The sequence below is a fragment of the Dermacentor variabilis genome, chromosome 2 (assembly GCF_050947875.1).
Source record: "Dermacentor variabilis isolate Ectoservices chromosome 2, ASM5094787v1, whole genome shotgun sequence".
In the NCBI taxonomy this organism is placed as follows: Eukaryota; Metazoa; Arthropoda; class Arachnida; order Ixodida; family Ixodidae; genus Dermacentor; species Dermacentor variabilis.
In genome coordinates this window covers 14449203-14463997 of record NC_134569.1, presented here as the reverse complement: position 1 = coordinate 14463997, position 14795 = coordinate 14449203, and the positions used below count along the sequence as shown (strand labels likewise).

At 50.2% G+C, this 14795-nt stretch overlaps 1 protein-coding gene across 3 annotated transcripts in view; it reads right to left on the bottom strand.

Moving 5' to 3' along the window:
* The window catches only part of LOC142571392 (putative polypeptide N-acetylgalactosaminyltransferase 9), a 305969-nt gene extending 291718 nt beyond the window's left edge, over positions 1 to 14251 (bottom strand). For 2 of the 3 annotated variants that reach the window (XM_075679701.1, XM_075679699.1), the window contains exon 1: positions 13965 to 14250. The gene's annotated coding sequence lies outside the window, so the exon portion shown is untranslated. Of the gene's footprint in view, positions 1 to 13964 lie in introns of all 3 variants that reach the window. The other variant, XM_075679706.1, reaches the window with a different exon arrangement.
* Positions 14252 to 14795: the final 544 nt, after the last annotated feature.

The window sequence follows — 14795 nt, the reverse complement described above, 5'->3', positions numbered from 1 at the left end:
TCGCAAAAGAAGATGGAAAAAGAAAGACAGGCTGGCCCCAAGTTCAGGATTAACGACGGGTCCAGTTCGTGCTTGCCGTTTCGCCGTTTCGAACGAAGTCACGCAACGAAAAAAAAAAAAAAAAGGTGGAAACACATTTCTTTGGGGCACTTGGGAAAGACGGCTGGCATGCAGCAGCGAAAAGTGTTCCGCAGGTGTGATCGCGACGCCGACGCGTGGAGAGCGTCGCTGTGAGCTTCTAAATTGAAATGTCCACATATGTATGTATGTATGTATGTATGTATGTATGTATGTATGTATGTATGTATGTATGTATGTATGTATGTATGTATGTATGTGTGTGTGTGTGTGTGTGTGTGTGTGTGTGTGTGTGTGTGTGTGTGTGTGTGTGTGTGTGTGTGTGTGTGTGTGTGTGTGTGTGTGTGTGTGTGTGTGTGTGTGTGTGTATGTATGTATGTATGTATGTATGTATGTATGTATGTATGTATGTATGTATGTATGTATGTATGTATGTATGTCGGAGAAGTTACTTTCTATATACAAGCTTTATGCTCCGTCTCCATCGAGACCTGCGGGAGGAGCACATTAATTTTCATACGCATGGCCGCAGTCAGGCGAGCAGAAGTAAACAGGCAAAAATTTCCAGACGTACTTCGAGAGCCTCCAGCAATATGCACATCTACTTTCAGACACGTCTCTCTATATGTAAGATCCATGTAGTTCCACGTATAGATCTCAGCCATGCAGAGAAGTAAAAAGGAAAGTCAATCGAAGAGCTATAGTTGCAGTGTCGGCGCTATCAATCACCAAGCTAGCACGGGAACCTCCAAGCTGCATATACGAGAGCGTGGAGGAGGCGAGAGCGCGCGATCGAAATCATCACAAATGAAATAATGAAACGGCGTGTAAGAGGTCCAGCAGGGCCAGGTACAGGCGCACCGGAACCGTTAAAGTGTGTAAAAAGTTAGGTTAATTAGTATACAGATATAAATGTTAAGCCGGCACGTACACGGGTACAGCTCAAAAGCCTCGTACACTCGTACAACCGCGTCTGTCAGCCAGAGTCCCAGCGGTGTGATTGAAGGGCTTTCGGATTAAAGGTTGCAAGCGACTCGCGCACGCAAGAACCCAAACTTTGCCTCGATCTTGCTATGGGACCTAAGCGGTATGAGGCGGAACGCATGCAAGCCGCTCGCGTCCCCTCGTCTCCGACGGACACCAACGTGCACCGATGTTTACCGCAATGGACCCTCATTTAAACAGCGCTTTGTTCCAAGAACTTCGCAGGGCCGGCAGGAATCCGCAAGAAACGTTGCCCACACGGAAGGCTCACCGTTACAATGCTGCGCTGAAACACGTATACACTGTCACCGCAGCAGGGTTACAACCGCTGGTACACATCGCCGCCGCCACAATCTAACAGTTTAACAATCGAAACACGAAAGTCAGCGTGACTCTCAAGGTGAAGAGAATACGCAGTACAGCAGCTGCGGCAAGTGCAGACATCCAAGCTGATGCGAGCGCATATACGTGCGCACTCTCCTTCGTCAGGCGGCGAGATGGCACGAACTTCCACACGGGAAGGAGGAGGGACCCACTCGTCCGATAGGGGCGAGCAAAGCTATCGAGTGGGTTTAAATAAACTCTGCCTCTGGTGGCCCCATTCATGGCCTCAGAAAACGTGCATGGAGGTTCTTGTGGACAAAACAAGGTCAATCCCTCAACCCATGTCGCCGAAACTGATAGCCGTTTTTTCACCGCCCTATTCATGGCCGATCCCCCAGACTGGGTTGCGCCGTTTCACTAGGGAACACGAACCGGCGTCCACTGAGAGAACGCATCGCGGATTACGCGAACGTCGGCGCCAGGCGCCCGACAGTTCTTCCGACGAGTCATCACCGGCCACGGAGCCACCGGCGCAATGCGCATGGGGGCGAGCTCCACCACTGGAAAAGGTGGCGCCACCGTCGGCGTGACGTGCAATGAGGGATCACGTGGAGACAGCGGCCGCGTCGGCTGCTTCGGAAGCACCGAAGTGAGCTGAAAACGAAGGTTTAAATGTCCCACCTGCGCCGCGGTTCTGATTAAAGGGACCCTGAAACGATTTTGACGATTTTCTACAAACGTACCGAGTCGTTAGAGTAGGTCTTTCTGATCATTAATTGACACATCTAAGTGCTGTAAATTGTAATTGTAAGGCGTGTAATTTAATGTAAGGTTTTAAAAATGCACATCGCTGCCGATCGCCGCACACTGCTCGGCCACCCCTACCCATATGACGGAAATCACCCATATGACGTCAGTGGGGCGAGCTATCCGATTGGTTGACCAGGGCGCGTGATCGATAATTTTTCCAACTTTATGGTAAACAAACGGTGTTCGTAGTAGTTGTAATGTTAGTTAATTTGTTTTTATAGAAAGAAAGTAACATAAAGAGAACGCACAAGAACAATTTTTCAGTACACTTAAGCACTTCCGGCACACAGCAGGTGTCGTCTGCTTGTGTTACAACGTGCTCCGTCTTTGACGAGAGCTCCGCCGTCAGTGTCGGTTTGTCTTTTCGCGAGCACTATGATTCGACTTTGTTGCGTTGTGGACTGCAAACGTAGCGACTGGTAATATCAAGCTGCGACATCGTGTCCCTCTGCAAGCCAGTAGACGAGCGGACTGGCTGCAGCGCATCGGACTGCCGCTATCCGATCGGCGCCAGGATTTGTGCGATTGCGGCCGTCACTTTACACCGGAAGATTACTAACGCAATAGCGCTTCGCTAGTCCGGTATTAGGGTAAACGCAAGCGCAAGGGGACAGGGCCTGGCCGTATCCCCTTGCGTGTCGTTTCAGGGGATGAACAGAAGCGCAAATGTGAATGGTCTGCGCGGTGCAGCCACCTGGTGGCATAGAACTCAACCACACACAGTAGCAGTAACAAAATGTATTCTTCTTTGCTGCTGGTGTAACTCTTTCGAAGGAGTGTAATCGTTAACACGTTGTTTTTGTAAATATTTAAAATGTTTTAAACTTGATTAGAGTAATATTAGCTCTTTCTTTGGCTGGTTAAGATGTGCGCCAACGAGTGGCCGGACCGTGGAGACCGATCAGGCAGCTCACGTACGTCTACGCTAAAGTTCCTTGATCAGCTTGAGTTTATGCCTCCACCGTTCCATCGAAATGTTCAGCTAGTGTGCGATTACCGGAATACCAGACATGTTTGGCGCTACGACAGAATGCTCGCAACGCACGCTGCTTCGATAGCTCTCGTTTGGGGTCGACGGCCAAGCGTCTAGAGGAGAGGTTTCGCGCGGGCAGGGGCAGGCTCCAAAACAATCGGAAGTGGACGATGTCACGTCGCATCGTGACGCAGAACCAGTGAAGGCGGGCTTAGCCCCGATCGCTCGGCGAACGAGTTGAGGGGGAAAAGCATGCCTAGGGAGGAGGGTAACTTGTAATCGCTTGTAGCTCCATTAATACGTAACGCTTCACTTAAATTGTGGTGCGAATGTTCTACTTAAGCTGTACCCTACGCGTCTACAAAATTTGTCCGAACCGTTTCAGGGGCCCTCTAAGTGGTGAGGATTTACCGCCTTGGGTGTCTGCTTGACAACATTTCAAAGTACTACAATAGGTAGTGGCTGCCGTTGAAGGTGTCCAACATTGGTAGGCTACTGCTCGGTGCCGCAGTGCCGGACGAACGCAACGGAGCCCGCGGTGTCAGCCTTATTCACACGTAGCCGCAGGGCAAGGAGCTGCGTGAAGCTTGGCTGGCGAAACTTAGAACCAGCAAACAGTCATCGGCTACAACTTGGGTATGGCACAGACGCGAGGAAGATTTCTGCTACGGCGCCGGGACTGCGCGATGTTCGGTGAGTAGCAGAAAACGTGCACTGAGACGCTCGCCCTCGCCCGCGCCCGCTACCCGGCTAATGTCATGACGGTTTGATCTATGAACTTCTTGATGCTAGATACTGGCAAGTTCACTGGAACGGAAAGGGAGCGGTAAGACGCACATTAAAGAAAAGGCATGGTATATGGTTATGTTTGCATTATGAATTAATGCACTGGATTACAAAAGAGAAGCAGAGGGAAATCGCACGCTGAGAAGACCGATAAACATACAGTGCGACGCAACTTGAGAAATAATATTGAAATTTCCAAGAATTTAGTAGACAAAAAAGATTGAATCGTCGCGACGGCACATCACAGTCGCCGTAGGCGTCGAAGTCTCTACAACGAAATTATTTTTGAACAGTTCTGATAGCGTCCACGCAACAACGGTTGCTAGTGTGCATTCAAATGCTCATATGCTGCGGCCTAAAGCTCACGGCACGGTGCGAAAACGCGTTCACAGCGAAAGCCAAACATTGTGCGCGGACATGCATGCAGACGCGCAGGCGCTCGCTGCGAACTCGTGCGGTCGCTGCATTGAGGCTTCATTCTGTTATGCCCCATTTGGTTATACAGACAGCCCACTATAAGAACATATTTTACATGTTTTACTCTCAGCATTTGCCTACCTTGCATGCAAGAAGCCGGTTCGGTAGACTCCATCGCGGCGACCACGCGCAGTAGCGTTCATTGTACGTATTCGGTAATGGCGGCGAGGAGTTACGGAGTCGCCATCTATCGGAAGCGCCTCGCTGACGTAGTATGAGGGATCACGCGGCGCGCTCCTCCGGTTTTGCTGTCAGCGCTCATTGAAAACACCACGTGCGAGCTCTCCCGGACATTTCTGTAAGTACTTTCGAAACGACAGAAGTTCTTTACTGCCTAAATAATCTTGGGCAAACTGAAAGCACAGAATCGTTTACAGACGCTATCTCTTTACCGAATACTAAGTGAACGCCACTGCGCGAGGTCGCCGCGATGGAGTCTCCCGAATCGGCTTCTTGCGTGAAAGGTAGCCAAACGCTGAGAGTAAACTATGTGAAATATGTTGTTAGAGTGGGCTGTCTGTATAACCAAATGGCGCATAACAGAATGAAGCCTCAATGCAGCGATCGCACGGGTTCGCAGCGACCGACTGCGTGTCTGCATGCATGTCCGCGCACAATGTTTTGCTTTCGCTGTGAGCGCGTTTTCGCACCGTGCCGTGAGCTTTAGGCCGCAGAATATGAGCATTTGACAGTATACAAGCAACCATTGTTGCGTGGACGCTATCAGAGCTGTTCAAAATAATTTCATTGTAGAGACTTCGACGCATACGGGGATGTGATGTGCCGTCACGACGATTCAATCTTTTTTTTTCTTCTAAATTCTTGGACGTTTCCATATTATTTCTCGAGTTGCGTCGCACTGTATGTTTATCGGTGTTCTCAGCGTGCGATTCCCGCTGCTTCTTTTTTGTAATCCAGTGCATTAATTCATAACACGTACAAACATGACCATATGCCATGCCTTTTTTTAATGTGCGTCTTACCGCTCCCTTTTCATTCCAGTGAACTTGCAAGTATCTATAGCATCGACAAGTTCATAGACCAAACCGTCATGACAGTAGTCGGGCAGCGGACTCGGGCGAGGGTCTCAGCGCGCGTTTTCCGAACATCGCAGACCCGGCGTCGTAGCAGAAATCTTCCTCGCGTCTGTGCTTGCTGCATACCCGAGTTGTAGCCGATGACTGTTTGCCGGTTTTATGTTTCGCGAGCCAAGCTTCACGCAGCTTCTTGTCCTGCGGCTACGTGTGAATAAGGCTGACACCGGGCTCCGTTGCATACGTCCGGCACTGCGGCACCGAACAGTAGCCTACCATGTTGCGCGTCTTCAAAGGCAGCCACTACCTATTGTAGTGCTTTCAAGCGTTGTAGACACTCGAAGCGGGAAAATATCGCCACTAAATGAGGACCGCAGCGTACGAGGGAATTTAAACTCTCGTTTTCAGCTCGCTTAGGCGCTCTCGAAGCAGCCGACGCGGCCGCAATGTCCACGTGATCCCTAATAGCACGTTACGCCGACGGTGGCGCCAGCTTTTCCAGTGGTGGAGCTCGAGGCCAAAAGAGATAGCGTCTGTAAACGATTCTGTGCTTTCAGTTTGCCCAAGATTATTATATCGACAGTCAAAAACTTCCCTCGTTTTGAGAGTATCTACGTAAATGTCCAGGAGGGCTGCCGCCTGGCGTTTTTATTGAGCGCCGTGAGCGAAACCTAATGAGGAGCGCGCCGCGTGACCCCTCATACTACGCAAGGGAAGTGCTTCCGACAGACGGCGACTCCTCGCCCCCAATAGCTCTCGCCGTACCGATGGGCTACAGAGGCGACGCGACGCGTCACTGTAAATACTTGGTTTTATTTTGGTTTATGGGGAAAGAAATGCTCCAGTCGGGGCAGCTGGACACCGGGAAGCGGAGGGAAAGGAGGCGCTTGTGGACAGAAAGAATCGGCGAGGGGAAACAAGTGCGCTCGACCCTTCCTCTCACGCAATACCTTCTCCGCCCTTGCATATTAATGCGCGTGAACGACTGCGGCTATTTTTTTTTTTCGTTCCTGTATGTCAGCTGCGTAACTAATGGTATCTTCGACTGGCCGCCTCCGTCTCGGCAGATCCAGCGTTTCCCGAACTCAGAGGTACAGAGGCACGGAGGAAGGCAAAATATAGGAAGGAGCATTACGTCACGCAGCCAGCCTTGGCAAGCGAACGCTTCGTGAAGCCGCAGTGGCGGTCCAAGACGTGACCTCTTGCGACGAGAGCACGGAGCAAGAATCGATATTTGGTGAGATGTTTGGTTGCGCTTCTTCAGCTGTTTTGCCGTGGCTCTGCCTGCCGAGCGGGAACAGTAAAACGAACCGCGCACTTTAACGTGAGATCACTTGTTGGGCCACCACTGGCTCAGCACATTTAGGCTTCAATCGCGTTGCGGTATGCTCCGTCCTCTTGTTTCCTTCCTCCATGTATAGAGGACAAGCGCGTAAGCCTAACGTGCGACTCGCCCTCGGAGGAGGAAATATGGCAGATGCATAACCACGGGACTACTGCCAACGTCCGATGTTTCGCCTATCCGAAGAACCGGTGGACGCGCCGGTGGGACGAGCTTTCGTCGAGACGCCAGCATGCAGTGGCCTATATAGGTTGCCTGGGTTATACGATGGACCGTTGCCAACAACGGCGACGCTGTGCTATGACGACGTTGCGGGAAACTGTTCAATCCCGACGACCGCTCCCTACGACAGGGCTCGGAGCGCCTCAGAGCGCTCGAAGATGGAGGAGAGCAATCGAAAAGGTCCAGCCGAACGCATGGCGCGCACCCTCTTTCAACCAGCCGAAGACAACGCCGCTCGCGAAAGTGGTCTAGAGCGCTCCGAAACGGCCAGCCGATGATGCCATCAATTAAGTTTCAGAGCATATAGAGGCATGGAATTCTTTAGCTTGCGAGGCTACCACATGGGACGCATTTCCGGTGGATTTTAGGGATGGCGGTCCCCCGGCGCCAGCTCTTCCATTTCGTTCTGCGCAAGCGTTTAAGGAGGCCCAAATAGACATCACTGGATCAAGGAGATCTAACCTCGTGGCATACAACATAGCGGCTGAAATATTACGTAGACGCCGGACGATGCGAGATAGAAATGTTCCACGCACTTCTGGATTCGGCCGTTGTTGTGCTGCACGCGAGTCACATTCCACTTGCGTTGCTTATTTCGATGCATATCCAGCAGTGTGTCAAGAGGCGTGCGCTGGACGTCACTGTTAATTCTTTTTGGCAGTTCTATCTCTTTCTTTAACCTGTTGTCCGAATAAAAGTCAATCCAATTCAATGTGGTTGCCAATTAAGCCACTCAATACGAAACTCAACAAGCCTCTTTAAGAATGCAATGTACCTTTTTACGTAAACTAGGAAATCTTCGCCACGATTTCGTCACAACGAGGCTGGCGCACGCGTGTGCACGCCAGCAGTTACGAGTGGCGTTAAATCCCATTTGCAAAATGTTCCGTTCCACCTTTTTTTAAAGCTGATAACCGTTTTTTCACCGCCCTATTCATGGCCGATCCCCCAGACTGGGTTGCGCCGTTTCACTAGGGAACACGAACAAGAGCCGGCGTTCACTGAGAGAACGCCCAGGAGAAACAAGGCGCGCGCTTTGAATGGAACCGCGGGGCCGGTGGGTGTCAAGACTCCGATCGGCCAGAGCGACTGCGGTGGGGTTCACGCCCATCTTTATTTGACAAATGCGATCTACTGGGGGATCGAGCTATGCTGCCACCTCATCCCTTATCCGCACAGCCACAAGGAACCGTTGTGTAAGAGGCGTTTCATCAATCTAGACTGCCACGACGCTCAGCGAACCCTCACCATCAGCATGAGCCAAGAGAACGGGCACAGAAAGTCCGATAAGCGGGCGGGCTTCCACCAGAGTGGCTACCGGAGGTCTGATATAAGGGACCGCTGTTGAGGTTGACATGTACGGGTGGCACCGTACAGTACCGGAAACAAAAAACATGCAGGGGGCGCAGCACAGAGCCTATAAGAAGGTCTGAAGCCTTCATAACTTCTCTGGCAGCGCCAGCGCGTCGGTGATGCACGCCTCCCTCCTGCAAAGCACATCCAACGGGAACAGAGTTCCTGGGAAAGGAACGAATACATCGGGGATAGCCGAAGGCGGAGGAATTTGCCGGCGTCCTTGTCCAGCAGTGGGCGCGATATGCAGCTGTAGACAATGACGACACTTCATTTCAGTTTATTAACGCGATAGCGTTGAGAGCCATGTGTCGCAGAAAATCCGGCGTCCCGCGTTTTAGAAAAAGTTTATTTCAACAAAAGACGATACGAACACTGAGTCACAATGACGGCACGATTCCACCAGGCCGATAACTTACACAAAGTACGAAGCGTTGTATACTAAAGAAGTGTCCGACTACGCACTCACTAACAAGTAACCACACAGATCCACCGAAACGTACAGTTACACATAAATTAACTGTCACACGTCCAGCATCGGACGTCGCTCCGGCAAAAAGAATTTCGAACCAAATTCCGAACCTAACAAATCCAACCACTCTTTTGCTACCAAGGTTACTCACATCGTGTATTTCATTCTTTACAAATTTATTCTCCGAAACGTTGAGAACGGCAGTCCACAAACAGATCTAACGGAGAAAAACACCGACACCGCACGTCTTTTATGTTAGCTCTACTCAGACTGAGATATTAAAAGTGGGAAACAATATCAGATCGACCCACGCAAGAAGCCGCGTTTCCACCAGAGAGAGAGAGAGAGAGAATAACTTTATTGAATTGGGGAAATGGGGATAGGGGATAAGGAGCTTGATGGGTGGTGCCCCAAGTCCAGGGCTCCACTGGCTTCTGCCGCAAGCCGAACGTGACCAAGAAGAGCCTTCTGCACCTTCGGGTCAGAGCTGACGAGTTGTGCCTCCCATTGCTCCAGTGTGTTGGTTAGATTATACCTAACTAAGCAGGCATTTAAATTTGGCGGTCTATTTTGGCATCCCCATGAGATGTGGTATAAAGACGGTGGTGAGTCGTTACACCACGGACAGGCACGCTCGTACATCGTTGGGAAAATTTTGCTCAATCTTAATAAACTTGGGTGGCGTCTGAGAGCAGTGAGTACCAGATCGCGTTTCCACCAGAAAGCTTGCCCTTCGTGCATAGTGTTCGCCGCCAGCGTTTCCCGGTAAACATTATACATAAGCTGCAGCTGCCGGGAAGCATGAAAAGCAATCAAGGGTTTTTAATGCTATCGCGTTCCACTCTTAAAGGCGAAGCTTAAGCGTCCTTCAAATTTTATCTAGCGCGTATATTGAGCGACAGCAAGCCGTATCCGGAAGTTTTCATGTCGCTCTACAATTTTCTCATTGACACTTTTCATCTAATTATAATATTTGAGAAGTTGATTACTTATTTAAGACTAATTATCTAATTATGTGGAATGAAAAAAATAGTTTTGGTATTACATAGCCTTTCTTTATGTATTTTTTGCAGGTATGTGGCCAGTGTCGTTTGCTGCACCGTCGTAACTTAGTGCAGTCACTATCGGAAGCCTGTCATCCCGGAGCGATCGTCAAACAGCCCACTTGGGCAAGAAACTATATAGATTACGTGGTGAGCTGCACCGCAAGGCTGCAATCGGCAGTAAAAAAAAACGAAGAGAGAGAGAGAGAGAGAGAGAGAGAGAGAGAGAGAGAGAGAGAGAGAGAGAGAGAGAGAGAGAGTATACATACGTATAAGAAGAAGAGACAAACAAACGGAAAACAAAGAAAGAAGCAAATGATTCAATAAATTTTACAACTGAAAGCTCATCGTTCTCTACACATCTTTTCGCCACTTATGCAAAGAAACAGCTGGAACTGTCAGCCGGTCACGGTTGCATAAGCTCCGTTTTGAAGTCGCCTCATTCAGCTGACAATACGGCGAACGCCTTGACAGAAGGAAACTACGGAGACGAGATTGAGCAGGTTTCAGCAGAGCATCAATTAGGCATCCACCTGAACAACATTGGGCGTGGAGCGGCTACGTTAAGAAAGAAATATGATTAATGGTTTTCCCGCCGCTTGAGAATTGCGCCTAAGCCACTGGATACGAAAGGCAGCTTTCGTTGTATATAGCAATTAGACGTGGCCTGGTTCCTTGAAGATCATAAACGGTTCGAATCAGAGTTTCCGGTACGCACGCATACCACTGCTGTGAAGCAGAGTCCCCACATTTAGTAACGATTCATTTCCCATTCTTTCATTGTGGTCCTTCGCGCCGAATGGCTGATCCCGTGCGGCGATAACGGCGGCGACCGCCCCAATGACAATGGGCAAAGAGAATTACAAATAAAATTTACAATTACAAGACGTGGCCCATGACTTCATGCAAGCAGTTTCCTTGCCTCCTAATTCACGCTAACTAACGAGACATTAATAAAAAGGTAACGGATTGAAAGAGAAAACGAAGCAATGCGACAGATAAGTAGATGCAGCCGATTCTGAACAAGTAATCGGAGCGCGTAAAAAAAAAGGAAGAAAGAAAGAAAGGGAGAAGAAAGGAAAAAGGAACAATTAAAAACGACAATAAATAGACAACGAGATAAAGAGATAACGCTGACGCTGAATATGGCGCTCACGTCGCCTATAGAAGAAACGAGGAACATGTAGGAACCACGCTGCCTCTGCCAGCGATAACTATCGTTCGCGAAGTCCGCTAAGTCCACTAAACTACTCCAAGAGATTCGGTTGATAAGTGACAAAGAAAGGAAGGTAACGAATGTCTACGGTCTGGGAGCATTCAGGTCGGTGGGTATTTCATATGCCTGCTACCGAAGGCAAAACCGTGGCTGGCCTGTTAATCTATAGCGGTGACACCCATGGTCCCAATGTCGCGCATGGTCTCGCCGCGCACCCCCCCCCCCCCTTTTTTTTTTTCACCATGTAATAAATTGAATTGTCGCTGCGTAGTTTTTATAGCCACTGCTATTGCTTTATTATTGCACGTGGGGGTTGTTACAAGGCAAGTGAATGCAGCTTTCGGTGCTTCTCGATTCTTTATCCCTCTGCCGTCCCAATGATGTCGCGTCTGAATAAAAAAAAAAAAAAAAAACCGCAACCACGCACGGTCGATGAGGAAACGAGGGGGGCAGAAACGTATCGACCTATACGGGGGTGCATAAATATGCAGCGCGTCGCCGGGGTCGATTAACGCGAAAGCAGCTCCGCTCGTCGATCAATGAGCCGTTATTCCAGCGGTGATACACCGCGGCCGAGCAGGGCGGCGATATGACATGCCGCACACGCACGGACGAGAGCTCCTTCTGGAAAGCTCACTCGAAGCACGGGGTGGACAGCGACGCCGTACGCGCATACATGCATGCACTGCAACAGAGGGAGGGGGGGGGGGGGCGCCCAGACAATAGTCGCGAACCGCATTACGTCCGCCGCTCAAATGCGACTATAGCCGCACAATTTCGCCGTTCAACAACTGTCGGTCCGCCGGAGGTTACACGCGCGCGACCCTTGAGGATTATACGGGCCGCAACACACACATACGCGCGCGCGCACGCGCAAGATAGCCCTTGCCAGTATGTCTAGCGAGCCAACGATACAAACATTTAGTGCACGCTGCTCTTCTGCACTCAGACATGCAACGTCGATTAAATCAAGCGGCGTAAATCTCTCCTCTCAAAAATCCTGCGTAAAGGGCCCCGAATTACGGCCCAACGTCACCTTTCCTGGTTTGACCTTTCTCATCGGCGGCGTCGATACTTCTTGTGAACGCCCAATCCAACGAGATATGTGCTCAGACAATTCGATACGCTTCTTTCGCATCCATGTAAACAAGGCTATAGAAGCATCTCACGGTCACATCGAATGCGAACAGGTTTAAGTTCGGAAGGCGCAAATCGGATTAGGGAACACAACTTTTTTAGGATTACAATCGTACTTATGCAAGACGTGGACGTTTGCTCGAGAGGTTTCTGCACGGAACTGCAAAGCGGGAAAGTTGGACAAGTTGTTCGAAGGCTTAAATACTCTCATATACTAGCTTGGCTTGAATAACTAACTGCGCTAATCATCAATCATGAGCCGTTCGCGCGGCTTCAGTTTTGAAAGTCAGTTCAAGGCACCGCGCTCCATTAGCGACGCAAAGACCGATTATTACTTTTTTTTTTTTTTTGTCAGCGTCTAGGCCAAAATGAAATAACATGAGGCAAGATGCACATACAGTTCGTCTGTGCGCGACCTCAATGGGTCTAGTTTCTGGAAGTTTTTCCATTCGGTGCATACGCCTATACGTCTCCATGAGCACCCCCCAATCCACAGGTCTGGCATCTTCTCTAAAAGCATGATGGTGGTGGTTGGTGGTGGTGAAAAACTTTTATTGCTCTCACAAGAGAAGCACATGGAGGTTCGCATATGGGCCGGTCCTTAAGGGCCCGGCCCTTAAAATTCTAGGTGGAATCCCTAGTATGGGACCCCAGTGGCGTCGGCCGCTGCCCGGGCGCACTCGACCAAGGCCCTTAGGGCGTGCAGGTCATAGCAGCCGAGCAGGGTCGCCTCCCAGTCCTCCCGAGTGGGGTTGGGCATGAGCCGCGTCTGTAAGTCGAACACCAGGCAAAGTTACGCCCGAGACTCCGAAATCGAAATGCGATTCTCAAGTTGCTACCGCCGCAAGACTTGTGTCCGAACTCCAAGTCGGAACGCGCTCAAGTTGGGACCGCGAATTCATCAAGTTTAACAAATATGATGTCCTCGGAACTCAGATCAACGACCAGCAACGCTTTACTCATACGTGAAACACAGTCGAGTGTAGTACGACACAACCGTGTGTGCAGCCGCAAACTGGAGGAAACGTTGAAAGCGTAGGAACGCAAAGGCAAAACAATAAAAAAATACGCAGCACTTGTTGAAATGGGAGGAGGACCGAAACGGCCGACTTCCCGTCCGTCCTGATCCACTATCTCGAGAAATCTAGCCGGCCTCAGCAACAAGAAAAGCAACCGAACAGGCGGAACAGCGTCGCGAAGTGGAACGGGCCGCGTGACGCGCACAAGACACGCCGCCGCAGCGTCGAAGCAACGCAGTTCAAGCAGACAACGCGTCAGAAATCAATCATGCCTCGAGTGGATCAATGAGTGTTAACGACGCTCAAGCTCGACTATTCGGCCAAATTCGTGCGGTTCGCACGCTCTGTCCGACAGGCAGCGGGCGCCTGCACGCTGTAATGCTCGCCGATCATCGGACAACCGGCGACCCGATCAGCTGCCGCTCACTCCAGTGGCGATTTTGGGCGCAGGCCGGTTGCACCATCGCGTTGACCGCGGGTTTCATTCTCCTCGTCGCGCAGCAGAGGAACAACACTCACACTTGCCGAGAAGTCGGTGGGTTTGTCACGTGTGATAAGGGGTGGAACTCGCGACTGCATAAAGGCATTTCGCCGAAAAGGCGGCGAACGACAGAGCATCAGTGAGGGGCGGCGACTGGCATGACGGCTCAGAAGTTCATTCGGGAGCAAAGCCAGCAGAGAAGATGTCGCTTACCTGGTTATGTAAATCTCCGAGCGATAGCCATAGCTTATGTCCGTGGGTCCTGTGGAGGTGTATGCATGTAGAAGTCTTTTCGGGCAGACGAACGATCACCGGCGGCAGCACCCAATCCGATTCGCAGGGCTCCGCACGACTGCGACACACAACGGAGTACCACTGCACGCACCTCACCGAGCCTTATCCAGAATGCAGAGGAGCCCACAGGAGAACCGGAGAGCAACCAACGTTGAGCAAGAGGAGAACACATATATGTATAAAAAAAAGAAAAAAGCGAGGAGCGCGACCAAAACCTAAAGCAGAAACTCCGCATCAAACTGCCAGTTCACTCAAACTTGACCGAACGTGTGGCGCCATCTGAGTGGGACTCGACACACCCTAAACACAGCGTCGCCATCTGTTACGCTCAAGAAGCATCTGTTCCCCGCTTAAATACTGTACTGAAAGTTAATCAATTTTTGCTTTCAATAATAAGTGTTTCTATACAAAAATAAATTATTTTAATAATAATTTATTTTGTTTTGATGGTAATTAACTTTTCTTTATCCATGCATGCAGTAGCAGACGATAAGTGGGCAGCTAGCAGACGACACCTGTGCTTGAATATCAAGCGCTGTTGCTCTTTTATTTTAACCACCAGTGGTGAACGCCGTGCGATAGTAGTTTTTTTTTCTTCTACACTTCTTGCAGGCTCGTGCGGACGAGTGTAGTAGCGGGCAGGGGCTATGAGATCGTATGCTGCACTTGGCTGACTGGACTATAACCAATCAGAGCAGAGACTGCGCTTCGTCTTTTGCATCAGTAGACGAGAAGCGCCTGACATTGCAC